We start from the raw sequence: 23,648 nt of genomic DNA, 5'->3' as shown, positions 1-23,648 counted from the left end.
TTTCCTTTGAGGATCCAAAGATGCTTAAAAATTCATTTTTAAACTCAGTTTTAGGTAATGTTCATACAAAATGTTGAGAATGTATGTGGAAATCTGGGATGCATTTCTCAAGGCATTTGCAAATTTGTATACCTGCAGTCCAGTAAATCATGACAGTGAATATGCAGTCATCATTTGAAATGGATGAACTTATTTGCAGTAGAGATGTGACTGTATTTACTGGATCAGTTCTTTGTCATGATGGAAATCACTGGAACTCTCTGTACTCTGTGAAGACTGCTGAAAACTATAAATATAAATTTCTTTAACCTGGTTGACTTTCTTCAGGTGTAGCTATGGTCATGATATGAAGGTTATAGTATAATCTCCCCAGTCTGTGGTGCCCTGGTGTGACTGGAGACATTGGTGATTCTACTAATCAACAGGGTTTTAAAATCTGGCTGTTGGTTTGCATCTAGTAGCTGCATCTGCATAGTATCTAGGAAAATGGATGTTCCATGAAAAAAAAAAAATGAATACGATAACCTTCTGCATTCTCATTGAACTATAGTCTTGATATGTGGCACAGCTGATTTTTTTTTTTTTTGAGGGGGGCAGGGGCTGCTGAATGCAGAAATAAAATCAGAAATTAAAAGGATTAAAATTTCAGTCTTTCTCCTAGTCTTCTTTCTTCAGGTCAGATTGTCAGTCTTTATTGTAATCAACTGGCTGCTGACATGCAATCTCAAAATGCAATGTTGTTCTTCATCAGGAATTTGACATTTCTCTACCTTTCCCTACCCGATTCTTCCAGCAGATACTTTGATAATGCCATTAAGCTCACAGTCACAGTAAGACCATATGAGTATAGTGTTTTCTGGAAGAAATGTTATGTCGAGGAACATAGTTTGGGGATCCCAGGTGCCAAGGTAACTGGTACTGGTCATTAGAATCTAGCCAAAACTTGCTTTGGAAATCAGTGAGTCCTAGAAGCCCTGAATGGCCAAGCACGGAGTGGACTAGTATAAACAGCAATGAGGTGTCCTGTCTCACTTATTAGTTTAATTTTCTTCCATGGGATGGAGCCATGGAGTATCACTTTAGATGCACACAGTAGTAAAGACAGATTAATGACTTTGCTATGGAAATGCTCAGGCTAACGCAATGGTCAGATAAGGTGCCAGACATTGCTTGGTGATAACTAATGGGTTCCAGAAGCTGAATCCTGGATCAAAAAGTCAAAGAAGTTGTTAAAGCCAACTGCTATGCCAAGAACTTAGGTTGTAATACGGGCCAGTGAAGCCTCTTATTGTTGTAGAAAACTAGCTGCAAACAGAACCAAAAGCAGTAGGTCCTATGAATGGCAAGGGCTGATCCAGGTTGATGATGGCAAATTTTGTTTGCAAATACATAAATGGGGAAATTAGCTGCAGACTCTCTATGCTAGCAAATGGAAATGTGGAGTAGGAATAATGCATGCAGCACTCAACGGTAACAGCAGCACAGAACTGAAAAGCACTGAATTTTGTAGGCTAGAGATTTCTGGAAAAGGAAACTGCCTGCAGGTCAGTCCTACTGCATTCAGGGAAATGGAACTCTGCCATGTTATGTGAACAAAACCATGCCGCGTTACATCAACTCTGCACTACGACGTATCTTAGCACAAGAAGTGATCTGCATAAGTCCCATATAACAAGCACTATGTTCTGGCAAACTGCTTGGCTCAGCAGCGCAATTCTATATAGTGAAATTTAAAAATAAACAAACACTCTCCCCCACTCCCAAGTAAATATGAAGCTTTTATTTTCCATGTTTATTTTGAAAGAGAATCCTTTTTGATAAGGGTTGTTTCAGAGAAAGCCCATGGAACAAGATGGGCAGACTGAAGTTGTCAGTGGTCAGACAGGTGAAGGCACAGGAAGGCTGGAACTGAAAATGATGAAAATGTTTTTACCCAAAGAATTTTGCAGAAAGAACACAGTATGGACTGGATCAATAAAGTCCAGGAATTGTGCAAAATGTTTTTCTCTGGGTTAGAGAAAGGAATCATATGGATCCTATAGGGAATTTAAAAGGATTAATATAGGTTTCAAAATAACTAACAAGATTCAAGGATTATTTATTCTTTATTGTTCCTGTAGCCAAGCCTAGGTTGTATGCCTGTCTCTGGGTTCCAGTTCATGCTCCTGCTTTCCGTGAGAGGGACTTGAATTAACTTAAAGGCATGCACTGTTGTGTCTGTCACAGGGAAAAGGTAACACAAATCCAACTGAGGTTAGTCCTGTGTAGCACCACAACCATGCCTTGCTTCACGTTTAGGTCAGAATCTTTCAGAAGTAAAAGCAGACACATCCCCAAGCAATAATATCTGTCTCCATAGGAAAAGTGTACCATACACATACAAACTGATTCCAAGTGTTTCCACAGCAGCCGTTAAAGTAGACAGTTATCTTGGCTGTATAAGGAATTTGGAACTGGGGCCTTAAACCAAGTCTCTGGGCTGCATGAATTGTCATTTACACTCTTCTCTCTCCTCAGATTTTGTGGGAAATCACAGCTTGTATTGGAAAGTCTCTAGCGTATTGAGTCACTATGCTAGTAGTTTTCTAACATACTGTCAGACCTACTTTCTCTAATTGACATTAGACTGCTATGGATACAGTATTTAAAACTATACAGTATCCTGAGGAAAAAAAAACAAATTATTGTTACAGAAACTTTATTTTCTGTTTCAACGAGTCAGGAACTTGCAATTAGTGATAGTTTTGTCTCTTAGGAGAGAAAACAGTTGGAAATAGATTGCTTTTAACAAGAATTGATCTAGTTACTCTCCAAAAACTGTCAGTAGTCCTACGTAAAGCACTTTACAGGACCATAAAAAGTAATCTGTTGCCATCAGTGATGGCCAGTTCACTAGAGCATGTGAAGTGTGTATATATTCCTTAGAGATGCATATATGTCCGTTCTGCAGTAGAGTTATTTTAGTATAGCTTTTGAAAAATGTCGTGACCATTTCCTTACATCTTTCTATTGGTATTGTTTTTCCATATTTCTGGCGAGTTTTTCTAGATGGGAAAGCCAATGTAAAAGAAGCTGCCTTTCTCTTCTGTCCCTCCCCCTGCCTCCTGTGTAATGAAAATTCATTGGCCTTTTTGTTTCCTTTAAGTTGGAATTGTAATTTACCCAGGATTTTTCATTGTAGTCATGGTTTCTTGTACTTTCCATATTGGATAGTAAACTGAACTTAAGTTTTGGAGTGCTGAATCTGAAGTCATTCAGTTAAAGAAAGAATACTCATAACAAAAAGTGAGATAGGATACTATTTTTGCTTCTCGGATTATACATTCAGTTAAGTGTTGCAATTGTAAGAAATACAGTATGATTAGCAATATTTTTAAAAAAGGAATAAAGGAAGGTGTTCTATGGAAATTGGGTAAAAAAACCCACCACCGCTACCACCCCCCCAACACCCCCCCCCCAACAAAACCAAAATCAAACAAAAACAAAAAAAAAAAAACAAACTGAAAAAAACCTTCATCTTCCTGAAAGATGTTGAAATTTGAGCTATATATCTTGGAGGTACTCTTGAAAATGAAGTGGGGGTGGGGGCAGAGAGAATTTGTCTTCCTGATCTTCAGAAATGCAATACTGCTGGACTGTTTAATACATTGTCTGAACAGCCTTACAGCTTCAAAAATGAAAGGTGATACTGGAGGGTTATAATTTCAACTCACATACAAACAAAGGGTAATGCTGATTATTTAAAGGCTTTTTTTGTTTGTTTGTTTATGAAATGTGAATACTTGAATATGAGGACCAGGAAGATAAACCTAGTAAGCATCTATATTTAGTTTCTTTTTCCTGGTTTTAATAGTATTATTATGTTGTTTTCTGGTGGAAGTTTACATCATCATTGGGATATAAATGAGAATTTTTATCACTGCTTCAGATGTAGGAGATGAGCCAGAGAAAGTAGACAAGCCTTTCAAATCTAGGTCCTTGTGGTTAAGTCCTTTGTAGCATTTAATCTCTCAAAATCACTTCCTTCATTTGACACCCCAAAGCTGGAGAAGTTTGCCACAAGGGACTTCTGTGGCAGAGCCAAAAATAGAATCCAGGTTTCCTGTCTCCCAGTTCTTAACCAAAAGACAGTCCTTCCTCCTTTTGTTACTTTCTTCCTTTTTTTGTTGAACTAAAGATCTGAGTCCTATCAAAAAACAATATGAATGAGTCACACCATGCATATTTATAGCCTTGCATTACTCTTTAAAATGTACTATGTATCTGCAGATGTTCTGGTAACTTCTCTAATGGATCTGCTTAGGTGTCCTGTTATATAAATTAAGATTAACGTGCCCTTTGTTATTAAGAATATCAATGTTAGGGTGTCTATCAGCTCTTAAGAAATCTGAATTTCTTCCAGTACATCTTTTGGGTTTTTTTTTTACCCTGCTTTTTGTTTGTCTTAAGTTTTTTATTTCTTGCAGTGCTATTTTTGTATTTCTGCATGGTAGGTAATGTGGTAGCTGGAGATCTGTTCACTGTGCATGCACGCTCTCTCTGGTGAAAGGAACTGTACAAGCTGTAGTGACTACATCTGATCTGTACACTATGTAAGATATGATGGAAATTACTAAAGCAAGGAGATTCATAAAAGAACTTAAGAAAAAATGCTGCTATAGGCACAACTTTACAATGGAAGCAAGAACATGGTTAATATAAGAAAAGTATGCCTTTTAAGTCCAGGTAGAATTTTAATCATCTTGCCCCAAACTCAAGTTTACTGAAATAAATGGAGTAGTTAAAAAACCCAAACAAATCCTGGGAGTTGGTATTTGCCAGTGTCGTACACAAAAATCAGTGTGTTCTTTAAGTTCAGATTTGAAACCTTTTCCTAAGTAATAATTTGTGCTGAGGAATGTGCTTCTCTAACATGCAGCAAAAGCAGGGCTTTAGAAGGGTCTGTGTTAGAAGCCTGCACATAGCTGAGATAGCAGTAGGCCTATTGCAAGGCCCACACCGCGATGGCCCTTGAATTAACAGTAGCTTAAGGTACAGAGAGCTAAAGGGGAGGAGACACCGAATTTCATAGTATAAAGATTTGAGGTCAGCTTTGGCTTGGTTGTGAGAAAAAGTATTGTTCTGTGTCTGTGTTTCCTTGTCTGGCTATGTATAAAGTCAGATGAAATTGATATTTGGAAATTTATAATGTGTTTATAATGTCCCCTTAGATCCAGAGGAATTGGGGATGACTTGCGGGAGGGGGGGCGGGTGTTAAAGAGTGAGGACTTGCAGTGAAAGAAGAGAAGAATTTGTTGATTAGGTTCAAAATCCAAGGACAATACTGAAGGATTTAAGGAATCCACAGTGAGAGAGAACCCAAAACTTGATTTTCTCAGCAGATGATACGAACTGGAACACCATCTCATTGCAGACTGCAGGGAATTCTGGATGAATTGGCATCCAGAGGGACCTTGACAGACTAGAGAGGTGGGCCCGTGTGAACCTCATGAAGTTCAACAAGGCCAAGTGCAAGGTCCTGCACCTGCGTCGGGGCAATCCCAAACATGGATACAGGCTGGGAGATGAATGGATTGAGAGCAGTCCTGTGGAGAAGGACTTGGGGGTATTGGTGGATGAAAAACTGAATATGAGCCAGCAATGTGCGCTCACAGCCCAGAAGGCCAACCGTATCCTGGGCTGCATCAAAAGTAGTATGGCCAGCAGGTCGAGGGAGGTGATTCTGCCCCTCTGCTCTGCTCTGGTGAGACCTCACCTGGAGTACTGTGTTCTGCTCTGGGGCCCTGAGCATAAGAAGGACACGGACCTGCTTGAGCAGGTCTAGAGGAGGGTCATGAAGATGATCGGTGGCTGGAGCACCCTCCCCTATGAGGACAGGTTGAGAGTGTTGGGGTTGTTTAGCCTAGAGAAGAGAAGGCTCTGAGGAGACCTTATAGTGGCCTTCCAGTACTTAAAGGGGGCCTAGAGGAAAGATGGGGAGGGATTCTTTATCAGGGAGTGCAGTGATAGGATGAGGGGTAATGGTTTTAAACTGAAAGAGGGTAGATTCAGAGTAGATATAAGGAAGAAATTCTTTACTGTGAAGGTGGTGAGGCACTGGAACAGGTTGCCTAGAGAAGTTGTGGATGCCCCATCCCTGGAAGTGTTCAAGGTCGTGTTGGATGGGGCTTTGAGCAACCTCATTTAGTAGAAGGTGTCCCTGCCCATGGCAGAGGGGTTGGACTAGATGATCTTTAAGGTCCTTTCCAACCCAAACCATTCTATGATTCTATGAATTGTTCAAAATAACTTGCAGGTTTACAGAAAGCAAACACTTCTAAGGCTACATCCAAAGCTCTAGGACCAATGCCTTCCATCCATGAAGAACTGGGCACCATGTTGCCTTTCACAACTCTGCTAAGTACTTTGCTGCTTGCCCAGTGAGGAAAGAGGTATTGATTGAAATGATGCTAAAACCTTTATGAAAGTGGGGGGGAAAAGAAAGTTTATATTTGGCATTAATTGATATTTTGACAATAATGTTTGCCAAAAGTTGAAAGTTTTGAGACTTGAAATAGAAGCAAGAGAAATTCAGAATTTTTATGCTGCAGAAACTGCGTTGATTCTGCTTGTTTCTCTGCCAAATCAGGATGGCAAACATGCAGAACTTTATGGAATGTATGGATGTATGAGATGAAAAATAAAGTCGTCTATAACGGATTAATTTTTTTATAATGGAAATTGCATTTCTCATCCAAAAAAACCTCAACACTTGACAAAATACTCCTAGTAAGGAAGATGTGTAAAAAATCTTTGTAAAGTAAGACGCAGTTCTACCTGTTCAGGAACAGAATTATTTCAAGGACTATTCACATCAGATTTTAGTTCTAGAGCTTCATGTGCCTCTGTACAGCTGAGAAGAGGTGTTTTGAGAACATTGAGTTTGAGGTATAAGACATGTGAAGAGCCTTTAATATTGTGTTCAGATGTTCTTTATTAAGAAATAGAACCCCGAATAGGGCTGTCGGGAAAAGAATGGATCCACCTATTGGGTTTCTATCCCTAGAGTGTCTAAAATTTCAAAATACTGGGTGATTTAGTCCTCAGAGTCAAAGGCAGGGGAATTATGTTATCCAGTCATAAAAAGTGAGTCTTGGCCAAAATTGCACAGGTATGTTCCTTTTTATTCAGCTAGCCAATGACCTCTTGCCCCTTGTATTCTGTAGGTGATGGGAATATGTAGGTTTTGATGCCATCCGTTCATCTGGCCTTAAGTTCAAGTTAGGTTCTGGTTTTGACTGAATTTGGGGCAGCAAGTCCTTTGGTTGCATGTCAGTTCAATGAAACACTTCCTGTTTGGTTATCTACCTACTTTCTTAGATATGAATCCCTCAGGTGAATGATTCCTAGGGATGTGACTTCTGTGAATTAACCTGAATAAAGGTTATTCGCTTTTATCTCATTCTGGTCTATTCTTTTTTTAACCATCTCAGTTCTTGTTACCTTTCTACTTCATATCTGTAAGGCTTCTGCACTTTGTTACCACTTCTGTTATTTGTGCCTGTCCTCACAAAATTTGCTTCACTTTTTCATTTTTTTTATAGCACCTTGACTCTTCAAGAATCAGCAATCCATTTGTAAGTATGCACAACTCTAAGACTGTGCTCAAGTTCATAATTAATCATAAAATCATTTTTAAGTACTTTAAATGCTTTGTCTAATCAATGATTGTACATGTCCTTACACTTTTTAGACATCTTCTGTAAGTGCTGAATTCTTTCTATTTCATGGTTTCCTACAGTGTCTGCTGCTGATAATCAGAGGCTTGTTCTGTATTTCTGGGTTTTCCCACCTACATCTGCAAACTGAACTTCCTGTCTGACAAGCACTGCATGCAAAGTAGAAAACAACATTGTATTTCCTGTTCGTATTTTACAGGCTACTTACTGTGCATAGATCTTGCCCTGCTAATTTGAATCCTACATTCCCTATAATCTGTTTTATTTGGATGATGTCGGGAACTTGTATGTTGTGGCTCTTTAAAGCATTCAGATAAAGGCTGTAAGAAATTCTAGAGGAAAAAATGCATGTTATCTGTAATACAAGAGCTAGAGCTGAAGACTTTCAAAGTTCAGTGTGCTTACATGGCTCTATGAATCACTGCTCTATGAATTTTTAAAAACTGTTCAAGAATGGAATGCTTGCTGGGGAATTGAAAATGTTTTTTGAAAAACCTCTTCTTGCAGTAAGCTGTAGGAATAGAGTACTACAGAAGAAAGGAGGGTGCTCTGCCAATAATGCAATAAAGTTACCTTCTGGTGACAAGGAATAAATTCAGTTATTGCATAGCACTAATGATGCCTCGTTTAATGACCTTGTATTCTTTTCATTTCACTCAGTTACCCTATAAAAATTCAGGAAATAATTTTATAGCTTCAGAAATGGAGCTTACCTTACTATGAAGTATTTCTGATTTTAGTGATTTATATTCCACTTGTAACCAAACTGAAAGCTGGGTTGTTTGTGAGGGTTTTGATGGTGGTAGTTAAAACAGATTTGTGTACCCATATGGTCCTTCTGGGAAGGATTTTCAGATACGGTAGTTGACTGGATCCAAAAGATGATGTTAGTAAAGTAGCAACTATTGATTTGCCATCATTTGGTGGCATTCATGAGGAATATGAACTCAACAGATTTTTATTTTTGTCTTTGAATCCCTGGGTAAAATATCTCTGTTCCTATATTCAGGATATTAAACTGTAGGTCAGCAGTTTAGCTCACAGGCAATAAAATAATTGCATTTCACTTGTACTTCATGCATTTTTGGGGTGTGCAAGTCTGCCAGAATGCAAGATTTTTCCTAACCTTTTCATTCTGATAGTTTTATCACTGTATCTTTATATTCACTTGTATAACATGCTGTAGAAACATATTATATTACTTCCCAGAGCTATGCTGTAAAATATTTTATGTTGAATTGTAGAAGTCACAAAAGAATTTTGGCTTTTAACCTTGAAGGAAATTTGAGTTTGTCCATTATAATAATTGTGAAGTTATGGTGACTTTAAAATGTGAACAAATTGATGAATTTAAACAATCTGTTCAACTGGCCTCACTAGACCTTTCTTCATTAAAGTTGGTATTTCATATTTGTGGCTTGCTGTTAGTTGGGAAATTTTTTTAAATGACGAAGCACCATCTTTCATCCTTAAAGACAGTTAAGATTTATCCTGAATCCCTCTTGTCAGGGTCAGTAGCATGTGGCACACACAAGCATTGTAAAGAGGTTAAGCTAGTGCTGGTATAGCCTTTATCATAGAAGAAATTTGGCTGATTATTTTCAGAACGCATATTTTTGAAATGTGGGAGTCTACAGAAAAGACTCTTCTTTTTGTGTTTTAGAGAAATGGCAGTTCCCATCTGCCCAATGAATATCTTTTGTTTGGGACTTCTTTTTCAGGAAGGACACTCAAATTAATGTCTTTGAAATAACAGTGACAGAACTTGCCTGAATGTTAGGTTATCTTATCTGCCAGACATAGGTGATGCTTTCTGACTGTATCTTCACAAGTATTGCATGACGTTTTTATTGTGACATCAAATTGGTAATTCTGTCAACTTTACACCCTGTAGCTAGCTCTTCTAGCCATTGTTTTATGGCTTTGACTCGATGGTTTGTGCTTCTCTGCAAATTTTCCCTGGTACTAGCAAGACCTTTTCAAAGAATTCATATGTTGTTTGTGGTTGGTTATGTCTACTTGCAATCAAATCTTCATCATACTTGTTTTTCTGTAGCGTATTTCAGAAGAGATGCTGATCAGGTTTACACATATTCTACCATTCCTGTTGGATGTCTGTGCCCTGTTTTCAGAAGACAGTCTTGCTAGTTATTTCTGTGTTTAAGGTTTTATCTTGCAAGTGGGAGGCTTCTTTCTTGTTTGTGAATCTAACATTGTGAATGATGCATTAATTGACACAAATGCTTTGATTCTTTTAGTCTACCAAATGTTTCTACTGCAGTTTGATACTTGTCTGCTTTGTGAAGTATTCTAGTAATGTAGATAGATTCTTGGAAGTTTGCAATGTATAGCTGTACCATGAGAAGCTCATGGAATTTTTTAATTGTAAAGTAATTGTATTTATATTGTCATCTTAGTTCTTTACTTTAACTCAAAATTTTATTTTGACATTGTCTACCTCTTATTATAATGATTTACACTTTGTACCTGTTTTTAGCATTAGCAGTCGTCTTTTTTAGTTTGCAGGTGATGTCCCATATGCCTCCCCCCTCAAAAAAAAAAAAGACTAAATCAAAACCTGAAACTGTTTATTTTTGATACAATCTTAAGTAAAGTATCTAGACATCTTGCTTATTTACCATGTCTTGCTTATTTGCCACAAAGGCTTAGGAAAAGCCTCCTAAAACTTACCATAAAAGTTAAAAAGCTCTTTTGATTGAGGAGTTATTGTGCAATAATGTTATGTTGTTATCTAATAACATTTCAGCTGTGGGTAGCTGGTAAGAGCTACATTCTTGGCTTCTGTGTGGTCTGTGTGAGCTTCCTGGCATCAGAGAATACTAAGCCTGAACTGCAGCCTACTCTTTCTGAACCCAGTGTATTAGCTGTGAGGAAGGGGTATGCAGAAGGAACCTCTCCCAGCAATTGTGTGGCTAAGAAGGAAAAAGGAATATAGAGTAAGAAACAGTAGAGCACGACAGGATAAGACCATCATGATAACTTGGTATGTCTTGTGACACGCAAGATAAAGAGGAGTCAAAGTGGAGGAACTCGGAGCGCTGTGTCTCACAGAACTCAAGCCTGCATCTTGCAATCATGTCTCATCTGGTCACAGAGCAATGCTGTGTGCCTGGCAGTGATGCTGTGCTCAAGGAGTTGAGGCTGCTCTCAAACACTGTCTCCTGGGTATAAGAAGCAGTGAGACGGAAATGGTAGAGCTGGCATTGGCAGGTCATCCTGAAAGGAACTGCATCCTTGTTCCTATTCTGCTCCACAAGAGCATAGCAGTGCCTCAAACCCTGCCTGTGAACTGTACAGAGAACTTCTTTGCTGCACTGGCTGCAGTTTTTGGTGTGCATCTTAAAAATTTTATTTTGGATTTGTTAGCAAGCTTGGTCATGCATGGAAGAGTTTGTAAATTATAAGGAGTCTTCAGAAAGACAAAGTTAAGTTGTATTTGTTGTAAACAGTACAGCTTAGAAGGAAAATATAGTGTCTGCAGCATCTAATCTTTTACTTGATTACTTTCCAGGTCTTTCTGAACTTTGACAAATTACAGTAGAGGCTGTGTCTTTGTTTTTCCATTTACAATATAGGGTTAGTAGTTACCTGTTTGCAAAACTACTCTGAGACCTTGACCTTCTATGCAGTTTTATGTGTATCAAGCAATCTGAATTTAGTATTCTCCTGGCAAGAAAAAAGGTCCATACTTTTCTCTCTCGTTTTAGCAGCTAGGCCATATTATAGTTGTTATCGTATAAGTAATGTAGCTGGAATTATTCTTGTTAGCCCTGGAAGGTAATTAAGCATGAAATCCTGTCTGTTGACTTCAGCGTATCCAAAATGTCTTTCCTGTATAAAATACAAGTTTTGTTGAAGTGTTCCAGGGACATTCACCTTCACTGTGCTAACTAAGAGGGAAAAGAACCAACTGGTTCTCCTTAATGGGAACACACCTCTTCATGCAACTTGAAAACAGAAATTAAACTAATGAAAGGATCCTAATGCTCAAGAAAGCAGATTCACTGAATTTGTTATTGTCTTATTGCGAGAAAAGATGGTGTTGCCATCTGTCTTCAAAAGGGCTTTGCTTCAAAAGTAAGGTTTGCTGAAGCTTTAATTTTGATTTGAGCATTATACATCATTCTTCCTGATTCTACCCTGGTTATACTGCTGATTAATCTTCTTGCCTTAGGCAGACCACTTTACCTTCCTGTGTCTTTCCTTTCTCCACCTCAACTGCGGAAACACAACGGAAGTGCTTATTAACCTATCTCCACAAGTTGCTATTTTAATGATACTTATATAGCACTTGGTATGTTATGACCTCATATGCCTTGTTATGCCCGCTATGTGTGCACCACCCTCTTGCACTGTTGCAGGTTGGTAATGTTGAATATTACCTAGCAGCTGCTTTCAATAAATGTGAAGAGTATGTTTCTGTTCACAAAAACTAACTTGTTCCTTCCATGTGTTATATTTTACCATCATTTTCACAGTTGTGTTGCCTGGCAAGTGTGTTCACTAAACTCTCTTTACAACCATGGCTATAACAGAGGATGATGATTAATTATCCATACCTTGTTATTTCTGAGGTGTTTTCCCACAATCCGATTTTAAAAAATAAATCACTTCATTAAGGATATTTTAATGATCCTTACTATGACTTGTCTTCTCAGCTATTTATTAGAAATATCAGTACCATATTGTGTTAAATACAATATTTGTCACTTCGGTTCACATTTCCCAGGAATTTCTTCCTTACTTAATTGCCTGGTCTCTCTTAATCTGGTTCACTGCTTCCTGGGGATGGTGGGAGGATCTTGTAATCAGTTGTTCAGTAACCTGTAATGAGCATATTTAAGAAAACTAGCAGAACAATGCCACAACTTTGTAAATGTTTTTTTTGCTTTTTTCCCCTTTTTGACAAATAGTATAGTGATCTTAAGAAATGTGCTGGTCTGACCCCATTTCTAGTCTCATTAAATTTGCTAGTGTCTGTTAGTGGTCGGATTTCTGAGCTCATATTAATCCTGAGGGATTTGGAGTGATGGAGTGAAATGCATACAGGAGTTTAATATTAAGCTGAAATGTGGCTGTTAGCAGTGCCAGTTGATTCTTTTTGCTCCTTACAGTATTTTAGAGAATGTGATGAAGTGTGTGTGTGTATATATATATGTTATTCTATTTAGGGCAATATGCCTAAAGGGTATGCAATCTTTTACTTGTTTGTAAAAAAAAAAAACTTTTTATTATGTTGCATGTATAGACTATGCTTCAGATATTTGAATTTTCTATCTTGCCTTTTGTGGATACTTTATTGTTGAAGTTATTCCAGGGGTACAATGGAAATAGAGAAAACATCTACATCAAGAACATAATATTTTGTCCAGCTAAAGTTAATGGAAATATTTTTCCATTATCTTAAATGGCAGCAGGACTGAGCTCAGAATAAAGATTAGACAGGAGCAAAACAGGGGAAAGCTGAAAAAATAAAGGAAAAAGGGGAGAACCAGGAAATGGTATCAACGTAGATTGAGGTTATTCAATGGATGGCAAGACAGTTGAAAGCAACCTTTTAGGAAGTGCTACAGAGCAAAAACGTCTTGTTCAGTATCAGCTGTGCACACATAAATGTTTGCTTTTGGAATTTACCTACTTTGCATTTTGAAATGAACTTTGTAGATTCAATTTGAAACACATGATGCAGGAAGTAAGTTACTTTGCTACAGCAATGAAAAATTATTTTTGATACTACTTCTGCAAGAAGGGTAAATTTATTTGGCTTATCTGTGGTTTAAAAATAAATAAATTCAAAAGCAAAGGATGTTACATGATTATGAATCTATGGTTTCTAACTAGCCAGGAAGCAAACATTCACAGTGAGACATTCCATGAAATTTTTCATTTTTAAAAATATTCTGCTGAGTTCAGAGCACAAAGTGTACTGCTAACTGGGAGGACTAAATGGTAACTTTTAACCATGTCTGTTGTCTCCCAATGCCCAGGCCTGCCAGTAGGGTCACTACACTGGCAATGAACAGTGGTCTATGACTTTTCTGAGAGTACTGCCAGATTATAGCCAGAGAGCCTCAGATATTCTCATAAAAGATTTCTACTTTCTTTGCCCTTGTAGCATAGCTGAGAAGCTTTGAAAAAGTAGCTAAAATGTTACCCTTTTTTGGTGTAAATTTTTTTTTTAATCACGTAAATGTCATTCGAATGAGATTTTTATTAGATTGGAATTAGAAGTTTATCATCTTCATTGAGGGGAAACAGTTTGTGTGAAGAGGATAATCTTTATTCAGTATGTGAAATTACTGTTCCAATGACTGTTCACTAATTCACCTTTGATTTCTGAGATTTAAATAAATCATAGAATCGAGGAATAATTTGATTTGGAAAGAATATCATGAAATATAGTTCCATCTCTTGCTTGCAACAGGCTCTCTTTCTGTTTCTTCCCTGTTGTTTTGTTTTTTTTTTTTTTTTATGTTGATACCTTTCATGTATTTATAGACTGGTTTTCCAATCTGTGGTCAAATTGATTTTCATGTATTATGTGTTAGTCAGTTTGCTTCTGGGATAAATGTATGTGTGGGAGGAAATAAAAAGCAAAGGGCAGGAAAATACTGGAATCAGGAAGCAGTAAAATCAGCTAATGATACCTATTCAGATTGTTATTCTTATTTGTCACGATCCCAAAATAAGGATGCCATAGTTGTCTGCAGGTTGACTTACAGGCCAGGCTTGAATTCTGAGCCAGTGGCTTCAGAATTCAAGATCAGAAATCTCTACTTTTTGTGCCATTGATGCAAAATGACACTTTCCTTTATTCTGTGATTTTTTTTTTAATTGCCACTTTCAAAACTAATTCACTTAAATCCAATTACTAAGGTTAAAATTTTCAGTTTAAATACTGACATGCTGGCCTGTCTTCAAGGCTTAGAGGATGAGATCTTGGCAGTGACCTAGTGAATATTATAGGCATCCAGCCTGCAGCAGTCAAGAGTCCTTTATTCAAAAGTGTTTAAGTTGGGTTCCCAATCTTGAGAATATCATTGAAGTCCTCAGGCCTCCAGATTTCAAGTAACAATATTTGTATGCTCCTGTTGTTTAACATTTTCTTACAGTCCAGTGCACCCAGTGGGAAGTCAGGATGGAGAAATATGGCAGAGCAATGTCTCTTCATAATTTTCTTTTTTTTTTTTTTTACATTCTTTTGACAGGAACTTCTCTCAATAAAGGTTCAGACATAAAGCTAATTTTTCTATCTCATTTAAAAGCAAACAAACTTTTCTTAAGCCTGTCAGCGTGGCACACCCCATGTGGAGGGGTAAGGGCTGTGTTTAAGTTGTGAGAGTGGATCAGGAAGTGATTAGATTGGAATACTCCTGGTTTTGCTGGGTAGAGAGTCTAAACCCATATTGCTCTTGGCTAAAGTACCAGGAACAACCTGGAAAGAAATCAGTGTGCTACTGCCAGGGGAAAATAAGATATTTTTTTCCCCAAGCATTTTGTTCTGCTCCGAAGGGCTGGAATCGCACTGAACGTTCTCTGTTGTTCAACTGCTGGGTGAGAGGTTGACCTCAATAATTTTGAAAAAGTATCTGTTTCTTGGTAAAAATGTGAAGACAGTCCAACTGAGTAAACTGCTACACAGCTGCCCTGCTGTAAAAGAGGGGGGTATTTCAAAGTGGGCATCGGACTCAGCATTGTTCTGCTGTAGTTCCAGTTGCTGCAAATGCAAGGCCCTCAGTAAATGCTCAAATTGCGCATTTTTTACTATTTAAATTGACACCTTGATATCAGTTTACACACCTCTTCAACTCATCCCACAATCAAAAAAATTGAATTTGGATTTTTAATTTAAATGTCTGCTGTGACATGAGAAGCAGGGACCTTGCTCGTCATTTGCTCCAGCTCCTTAGTTTGGGATGCATGAACCAATCCTCCACAGCCCACCCACTGAACACCTTCCACACAGAGGGCCTTTAAGCCAGCAGAACACCAGCCTTGTAGGACTGTTAAGTGCAGCGTAGCATCCAAGAGTGGATGCGCCAGAAGACCACGTGCGGGGGAAGTTTGCAGGCACACAGCACCACCAGTGCTTTGTGTGTGTTATAAGGACGGTGGTAACAGAGGTGAAAGCTAAAGCAGACTGACAGTTGCTTTGTCTGGAGTAGGGCCAGAGCTACATCCGATGCAGTTGCATCCACTCTCAGCTTTTGCTGGTGCTAGGAAGGACGAATCAGGCCCCATGTCTTCATGAGGTGGGAAACTGGAGTAAGAAAGCTTTGTTACTCTCTTTATAATGGTAGACAAGAGTTCAAGCCATTTCTCCTGTTATCTTTGTGAACTTTCCAGCATCTAAAAATGATACTGCTCTCTGCTTACGAATTAAATTTCAGTGTGTGTATGTATGTGCTTGTGGGTGAAACAGGGAAGGTCTTTGGGCAGTTTTGATGTTCTTTTTCAATTAAAATTTAGGACAGCATTTGGCTATCTGCTTTTTAATTTGACACAGCATAGGGATATGTACGATATACATTCAGTACACACTCTATTCGTACTGCAATAGCACAGAAAATGTGATTTCAGTTTATGCTTCTAGCAAATCTGTGCAGGATCTCGTGTCTCCAGAAAGAGGCTTAAAACTGCATTTGGAAAAACTAAAAAGGGCTCCATATGTTTCAAAAACTTATTGCCATTCTCTGTCTATCCTCTATACTTCTACCTTCTGTGGGCATTTTCTGAGTGATCCATTCTCTTTGAGGTTTGTAATTTGTTTTACATATAACTCTCTCTCCTGCTGTCCCCCGCCGCCCCCCCCAGTCTCAAGGAATGCTTTTGCATAACTGCTCTTTCCAAATTGTATATATGATGCTTTTGACAATGACATTTGAGCTGAGATTTTCTCAGAATTGCTTACAAAGACAGGTTACAAAGAAAACCAAAACTATGCGGGGAGGTCGTCCCTCCATTTGTATTAGCTTTGTATATATTTGGTGCCATGTCACTCTCTTTCTCCCTCTACTCATCTGCACCCCCTACATGGACACATGCCCATGTTGTTGTAAAAGCAGGCTTACGTGGAGGCCTATATGAAGAACAGGTGAAGCCACCCTTAATGCTTTTCATATGCCTGTACATTGATTACCTGTTTCATACTCCAAAGAAATGCCTTTGGGAAAATGTGATCACCTAGGCATTAAATAAATCAGGAAAGATAAAACTGATAAGCTGGAACATGCATAATGTTTCACAAATGTAATAGAAGAATCATACATGCTTTCTGCAGGTATATTAACCTTAGCTTTATTTGAACCTATATATAGCCTCCAATCACTCTTGCACTGGAGTACAGCAGTGCTGCTTCCCAAATTAGTTCCTTAAGTAATCTATAACTAGAAGTGAGCTTAGTTATGTTTTATCTCTCAAAGAGCTTTAACAGTGAAAACAACCCATTATCGTCAGAGGTCTGTATACATCCCTGCAGCTTGTTAGGACAAGTTTTTCTAGTTCAAGCAGAGAAATGTGGTACAGATTAGCTAATTTACTACAGTTACATAAGAGAAGACATGTTAGGATCTCGGGCATTCTTTTATGTCAGAAATAGTTGAACTTTTTGCTAATAGGCAGCAAAGTGCTGCTGCTATTTGCCTTAACACTGTTCTCCAAACTTTTTTTTTCTGGGTGCCTGTGAAGCTGTGGTGCCCAGAATGTTGTCACTATTAGGCACCTGTGCAAGGGGTAGGCAAGTGGTACGCTGAGCCTCATACTGGTGAGGAGGTGGTCGAAGGGTATCCTAGGTAATAGTAGTGTGACCCAGAGATTATTTAGCATGGCCTAGAGAATTCCTTTGAGAACTTCTCTTCTGCTGTGTTAGAACAGCAAATAGCTAGCAGTTGGAATATGAAGTTAAAATAAGGGAGCACTTTGTGGTCTAAGTCAGGAGATATTTGGCCTGTTATTAACTCACAGGTGCTGGGGTTTTGACTAGCATGGGTTTGCATATATGTGCACTTCTCATTGTGACTGCAAGTTAAGTCTGGTACATAAAAACTGATCTGACCAAAAAAAAAAAAGAAAAGGGGCGGGGTTGCGTGGGAGAAAGAAACAAAAAAATTGCTCAGAAAATGGTCAGCCACTACTAGGTCTGATGTGTTAAACAGCATTTTGATATTTGGTCTGTAGTCTCATGGATCTAGCAATTACTTTTTTTCATATGAAGTATCATGGCATTTTATTTAAACTGTGTTTGTTTCTACAAGTGAGCATATTCATGTAATACAGACAAAAGTAAGAAAATTACTTAATTGGCATATGCCCTGCCATAGTTTCACTCCTGTTATCACCAGCCATCTTTCCAGGCAGCTGTGAAGTACAGGAAAGAATAGTTCCAGTAAGGTTATGCTTGATGGAAAAGCCAACCACATATTTAATAGATCAAGGGTGCAGTGAAACAAAGGTGGTATTCCTTGAGTACAGGAAGAGGATACTGTCCCATCCCTCCCCAGTCTCAGTAGGACCAATGACACTTCTATTAGTATGACTCTTCAAAGCCTCACTTATCACATTTTGACCTGACTAGCACAATCTAGAGTATCTCAAGTCTTCAAAAATTCTGAGTTCAGGTCAAATGTCTGGAGGGTTGAGGTGGTGGGAAATGGTGGGAAGAGAAAAGCAAAGACATAAGCACACAACTTTTGTTGTCAGTACACATCTGGCAAAATACAGACAGAAGATATTTAATGTTGTTTTCACTGATTAAATTATAAGAGTAGGTTTGCACCATGTAGTGTTGATTTTTTTTTTTCTTTTTTTTTTACTACTTCTACATAGATAATTGTATGTGATTAAAAGGTGGGAAATCATGGTGAGCGATTATTGTTTTGCTTGCGCCTTCTACCACGGTGTTTCTAATGCCTGTTTTTTGACCAGCCTTAAATAGGTTCATTGGCATTTCTTTTCTGCTGTCTACTGGAAATGGGTTGTCTTCAGCTTTTGTGCACAGCAGTAGTGAGAAACAGGAAAGCAGGGGCACTTTCTTGTTTGGTTTGTTGAGGACGGCGGCGTTTAATGCCTGTTTTATTAGTAACAGAGAACAGGGGTACCTGTCAGTGCCTTTTGAAGAGCACGTCTATTTAAATTATTAATTTCTGGAATATATTGAAGAGAAATGCTGTATCTTTCCCAAAATGGGAATTGCATAATTGGTTCTTGTTTCCTGATTTCAGGAGGAAGGTTCAGTTGCTTTGCTTTTTATGGATAATCTCTAGTCTAATAATGAATTTAGTTTAAATGAAACTTTTGTGGGAGAGGGACACTGGAGAGACACTTCAAGTTAGAGATGGCCCAAAAAGCAGTTTTGATCCTGTTTCAAATATTTTCAGATTTAGGATCTGGATCTGAGGGCATTGTTTGAGTGCTTCCAGAAACAGGTGTCAGGTAAGAGGCGGAAGATGAATTGCACAGCCTATTGCTTGCAGTCTGTGCCAAGTTAGTGCTGAGATTCCTGCCTGATTCTTTTGTATCAATGGTAGTTATAGAAAAGTACATTCTGCTTGAGAGTTGATAGACTTTGAGAAACTATTGAGCTTGTGCTTTGAGAATTTTATGAAGTGACGAAAATCCTTTAATAAAGCTATATTGACTTATTTTTGCACTCTGGAAAACAGTAGAACATAGAAATCACAGAGTAAAATGAATCTACTTTTATTTGCTTCTCTATACAGTGAAGCAAGTTATTTTATTTTCTGGTTATATTATGGCAGCAGGAAAGGATTGTTAATCAGACACTTGACAAATACAGAGACTTTTTTCCTTCCTGTGAAGACTTTACTCTCATAATAGAGACTGACAAAGGGAAAGTAAAAGAGAATATTCAATGAATAAGCCATTTATTTTTTGTGTATCAGACACATATTTCCCATTTGTGAGGAAGTTCTGTTATCCCACAGTAATTTATATGAAGCAAATTTCTTTAGCTAAGGCTGGTGACTCTAACAAACTTAATATTATGGAATATTTCCTTGCTTCCATTTCTGATATATTTTCACATCCAATTTGCTTGCTCTACTGTGAGCATTATAGCAGGACAAAAAACTAGTTCCGCTTATCCTTTAATTGTTTTTTAATGCAAAATATTGTAGTCGCATAAAATACCCATTTATTTGTATTTGGTGCCAGAGGCTAATTCATTGAACCTGGGATGTATTATTGCAAAACAATGATGCTCGCTACACTTTTTCGCTCCTGTTAGCTGTTTCCCAGGTTCCTTTCATGGCCAGTAAGAGTTTATTAATGCTAAATAAATAATTAAGAAGGGATAATTGACTTATTTTTGTGCAATGATACCAGAATGATGCTTTTTTTCTGGAAAACGTCATTGTTCTGTTTTTAATGCACTGCAGAATGTGAAGCCTGCATACCCTTATGAATCATGGATAACTCATTTGTGCCAGAGATTCACTGACAGTGACCCAAACCCTGTTCTCGCTAAATGAAGAGGAATAAATAGATATGCTGTTTCATCCATTCACTAAGAAGGGGGAAAAAGAAGAGATCTTTTTTCTGTCTTCTCTTCTTGTGAACATTTGTAATATTCTCTCAGTCCCTGTAAAACCCACCTGGTTCTATCCTCCATGGTAAGTAATTCTTTTCACCTGCTCCCTTCTGAAGATGGAGAATTGACACCTGTGCAATGGGGCTCTTGTCAGCAAGATTTGCTCTCTCCCTTGCTCCTTTTTTACATCTGATATTACCAGAGTTGTTGTGAACAGCAGTAAGGTGAAAAGTCCTCGATAATGAATTATTTCCAAGGAATGAGCAATCTGCAGGACTCCTAACCCACTCATCTTTACTTTCACCAGGAAATCAGGCTGTGGTTGTTTCCTCACTTCATTCAGTATTTTGAAGAACCCTCCTGAACTCTTGTCTTTTTCAGGTCTTGGAATCTAATTGCTTTGGATTTGATATTTTAATGAGACTGTTCTAGCTCAGGCATTCTTCACACTTCAGCTGTTGTCCCTCATTCAAAAGCAACTTTATGGTAGTAAAAATAACCACTTATTTACTTTCTCCTTTTGCTATTTAGCCTTCAGAACTCTTCTCAGGATTGCTTTGAAAAACTTAGATTTTTGTCTTTCTCCACCAAATGTGTTACTGTAGCATTTGGAAGCTCCAATCAAGATCAGAACACTGTGCACAATGCTCAGTGCAAAAGGAAGAAAGTGTCACTTCATACGCTAAGCAGAGGAGAGAGACAGAGTCTAGCAGGAGAGAAGGATGGCAGGAGGTGACAAAACATTAGTAGGAAAACAGAGTGGAGCCCAACATTTTGAATTTCTACTCAAGGAGTCTGTCCACTAGATCACTTTGCTGCTCTGAGTAAATTTATTGTGGCTAGAGGGCCACACAAGCTTTAAGTAATTCAGAAAATACAAGTCTAGCTGTGTACAGCAAATGGAGTGCAAATATCTCCTGCTTCTGCAGGGATGTCTCTCTGGCAGTGACAATCCAACTAAGCAGTGGATATGCAAGCAGAAAGAATAAAATAGTAGTATCAGCAAAGAGAAATCAGAATTTTGAAGTACATTCAAACAGCAGGAGTGAAACAGGGTCTTTCCCAATTAGATCAGAGCCTTAGACGTAATCTGTTATTTGGGAGGGACGTAGTGTGTAGAGAAGGGAAATGTCATGCATGTATGTGTGCATGTACACACACACACGTACACAGAGTAATTGGTGTTATTGTACCCTAATTTGGAGCATAAGGAAGGGTCCAGGTAGGGAGACTAACACACAAGGTTTGTGCTTATTAAATAGCCTTTTAAGAGGTGATTTGACTTTAGGACTCTAGTCTAGTATAGACTGTCAGTTATACTTTTTCCAATGAGACTTTTGTTCAGGAAAGCAATTTAATATGTATGAATACTATCTGAATTCAATAACCATGCAGATTAAAAGAGAAGAAGATAAGAAATGCTTACTTTATGTAATTAGTAAGGAGTAGATATTAAATGCAGTCAGACTTTAATTTTCAGTGCAGACAGGAACACTAATCATCTAGTTTTGACTCTGTCACATGCATGGAAGCAGAAAGAAACATATTTAAGGGAGAAACAAAACACAACTCAATCTATAAAAGGCAGGAAAATTACTCTATTTAGGGTGCTGAACTTGCTAGCAAAATTTTGTAGCTACTCCAAGTGGAAAGTAGCAAAACAATGTTTATATCTAAGGAGTAAAAGAGGGTGGAATAAGAGAAAGGAAAAGGAAGAGAGGAGAAATTCAGGAAAAATTCTAGTAAAGAGTAGCTAAATGTTTGGGATTAAATGGGAAATGGGAGGCCAAAACATCAACCTGCCAAAGATGCATTGTACTGAATAACCTGCTATTGTTCTCTGTTGAGGTAACTTTGTTTTCCCTATTTTCCCTTTTAACAAAGGGGAGATTATACACATGGTAATTTACTAGTAAATACAGAAGGCAGTAGCTATTAGACAAAGGGTAAAATGGGAAAGGGTAATGGCAAGAAAGCAGAGAGTTAGAAGTAGACTGCAAGTATTGAAGAAAAAGGATGAGTAACTGAAATCTCAAGGTTATACATTTAGGGGTTGAGAACAAGAAAGTCTGCAACAATTTGTAGCTCATTCAATGGAAAAAAAAATTAGGAGAAGGACCTGTATATACTAGTTGATAATGAGATGACTGTGATTGCATTTGCCAGTAAGATGGGGTGATGAAGGCAGCAAGATCAGTCCTAGACTGTATGAAGTGAGATATTTGTGGTGGAGATAAAGGTGTACTAATGTCACTGTGCAAATAACTGTGAGACTTCATTTGCTATTAAGCATGATAATAAAGCCTTTCAGTAAAAAAATGAATTTTGCAGCAGCTACAGATCTACGAGGCTGTTTAGGGCAGGGGGAGTGGAAAGTGGCGTACTTTCATCAAAGGAACCTAAAGAATTTTTCTTGTTAAGTCTTGCAATACAAAAGCTGAGAGTATGTGTTTGCTTTCTAGAAATGCATCAGAAGATAAATTCTTATTTAAAAGGAAAGATGAAACGAAATGGAAATGAACTGGCTCTTAAGAAATTTAGATCAGAAATAAGAGATTTCTAACCATCGGAGCAGTGCAATTCTAGAATAGCCACTTAATAGAACACTTTTGAGCCCACAATAGATTATTTTTAGAGTTGATTTTTAAGCCATTTATGAAGAAATTATCTGATCTGGTTGCTTCTGGTATCAGAAGAGTGGATTTGATGACATAAGACTTCATTTTCAGTTCTGTGCCTTCTACAGCAGTATATAAGCATGTGCTTAAATATCAAATTTGTTTGATTAGAAACTGCTTTCTTATTTGAATGAGACTACTCAAGGTATTTTTACCAAGTCATTCTGACATTTGTGACACTGTGTTGCTAGTTTTCATCTTTTTAACTTGTCTGTTGAGAGGTTAATGTTCTAATGTGAAACTTAGAAAACCCAAGACCAGGCTATTGTTTTTTTACCCCTTTTTTGACAGTTTTAGCTAGAGCTGCTGTTTAATAGATATGACTGAGCGCCCCCAAATTTCTGTAGTCTCCTGAGCGATACTGATCTCATAACTCCCTGTAAAATGGTTGTTGCTTCCTTCATTAAGTAATCCAGGCCCTACTTAATCAGTAGGGTTAGGACCTTAAATGAGTAAATAGTAAAAGGTGAAAGGCTAATGGTGGTGCTCATAATGCATGTCATAACTCCTTTGAAAAAGGCACAGAGAGCTGTATTCTTTGTTACTAAACCACAAATTAAGGCAGATTTGGAGGAAGAAAAAAAAATGTTCAATAAGGCACTGGCACTATTTTCATGGACTCTCATGTTAGTCTCCAAATTAGTCTTTGCTTGTGATTGTGTCTGAGCATTTCCAGAGTCTATG

At 38.0% G+C, this 23,648-nt stretch overlaps 1 protein-coding gene across 1 annotated transcript in view; it reads left to right on the top strand.

The window, feature by feature from the left end:
* The window catches only part of INSC (INSC spindle orientation adaptor protein), a 98,026-nt gene that overhangs the window by 143 nt on the left and 74,235 nt on the right, over window positions 1–23,648 (top strand). The window lies entirely within an intron of this gene.

This window comes from Calonectris borealis, chromosome 14, assembly GCF_964195595.1.
Source record: "Calonectris borealis chromosome 14, bCalBor7.hap1.2, whole genome shotgun sequence".
NCBI classification, from domain to species: Eukaryota; Metazoa; Chordata; class Aves; order Procellariiformes; family Procellariidae; genus Calonectris; species Calonectris borealis.
The sequence above is the reverse complement of the archived record's forward strand: the minus strand, read 5'-3'. Positions and strand labels throughout refer to the sequence as shown.